The following is a 1838-nucleotide window of genomic DNA, read 5'->3' on the forward strand; positions in this document are numbered from 1 at the left end:
CAAGGAGGGATGGTGTGCTGCAGATGGTGTTATCTTTCGTTAATTACAATCACAGGACTTTTATGAATGTTCTCTCCAATGCTGCTACCTAACATGTTCTTTTTCTCTTTTGTGGGGGGAGGGGTGTCATAAAGCCCTTTATTTCATAATTGTCATTGCACTTATGAATAATGTCACTTGGGTTACAGGCAGAGCACAGAGAGTGGGTAAAAGACAGACAGGAACATCCTTTCCTCAGGGAGAGGAGAACAGGCCATAGAACAGAATCCATTGGTCTTAACATGCTGAATGAAGAAAAGGAACGGGCGGTCAGCACACAAGTGAGGAAGGAACGGGCGGACAGCACACAAGTGAGGAACAGGCGGACAGCACACAAGTGAGGAACGGGCAGACAGCACACAAGTGAGGAATGGGCGGACAGCACAGAAGTGAGGAAGGAACGGGCGGTCAGCACACAAGTGAGGAAGGAACGGGCGGTCAGCACACAAGTGAGGAAGGAACGGGCGGTCAGCACACAAGTGAGGAACGGGCGGTCAGCACACAAGTGAGGAACGGGCGGTCAGCACACAAGTGAGGAAGGAACCTCAGGCATCTTAGCATTATGGTGGCACTGTGGCAGCTGCAGCCTCTGTGCCCTCCTCACTCACCTCCACAAAGGACTTGTGAATGACCTTAGACAGAAATAGGCCTTGCCTGGAAGACATTTCAGAGTAGTCTGCCCTGCCCTCCTCAAAGGTATCAGTCACACCAGTTTGCAGAGGACATCCTTCGTGTAATAATTCCCCTCCAACTTAAACCTGGGAGAACTACATCTACCTCTTCTTCGTCCGTCTTGTCCAGCCTCGTCCACTCTACAGATCTCCCATAAGTCGGTTCCCTTTCCACTGCTTTCGGTTCACCGAGCTCGTTTGGAAGCAGGATGATCATGTTCAGTTTGCTGCCATCATAGGGAAGCAACAGAATCTTAGTGAACATCTCTCCATTACAGACTTCCTAAAGATCATTGCGCAGGTTTCTTCTTCCCCTTGCTGACTTTGAACGGCATCTCTCTGGTGTCCTCTTTGTGAAATGGCTTCTCCCAGTTTCCTTTGAGGTAGATGGCATTCGCAGGGATTAGCAATGTGTCAGACTGTACCTGTACACAGCAGCCCTTTGATTTTATCTCTAGTCTTTTGGGCTACCCGGGTGTTGATGTGCTGTCATGACTGCTCTGTATCACCCTTAAAGTCCAGCTCTTCCGTCTCCGCTTCATAGAACTTGCGGCAGGATCTTTAAAAGATCACAAGTCTCCCCGCCCCAACCCCAAAAAGACTGTTTTGAGTAGGTACTGTGTGCCAGTCCTATTCACCCTGAAAGCCCTGGAGAACGTCTCCACCTCCACTGCTGCTGCATTTATCCAAAGACCGTGTCTGAATCATTTGGCTTGCAGTCTTCCTTTTGCCCCCATGAAGACCATGGCTGTGGCTGAGGAGATGCTCATGGGTGACAAAAAATACATTTTTTTGAGCTGTCTTCACCCAGTATTTTCAAAAGGTTTAGGCAAAGGTGCCATTTGATTCACGTAGAGGATCCATGGTGGCGAGCGCTAGGTTCTCAGTTTCCGGACCGGTAGTGAGCAGAGAAGAGATGAGTAACATGTGCTTAATATTAGGTGTGACCAGAAGCCTATTGTCCCTTAGAGGAGGCTATAAAATGAAAGCTGTCTGTCTAGCTGCCTTTTTAGCTAAAGAACACAGAGATGCCAGGTATAGAACTAAGCTGTGACAGAGGCCACCTCCCAAGGATGACGCGTTCTGTCAGTAAGAGATACTCTATCCTCAAGAGCTCAGTCCTCTTCT

General features: G+C 48.8%; 1 pseudogene across 1 annotated transcript; it reads right to left on the reverse strand.

Moving 5' to 3' along the window:
* Window positions 1-234: 234 nt before the first annotated feature.
* Window positions 235-1574, reverse strand: LOC308421846 (serpin B6-like; annotated as a pseudogene). The gene is made up of 2 exons: window positions 569-1574; window positions 235-318 (listed from the first exon to the last, which is right to left on the reverse strand). The product of its transcript is annotated as a serpin B6-like (transcript).
* Window positions 1575-1838: the final 264 nt, after the last annotated feature.

The sequence above is a fragment of the Micromys minutus genome, assembly GCF_963924665.1.
Source record: "Micromys minutus genome assembly, chromosome: 6".
Taxonomy (NCBI): domain Eukaryota; kingdom Metazoa; phylum Chordata; class Mammalia; order Rodentia; family Muridae; genus Micromys; species Micromys minutus.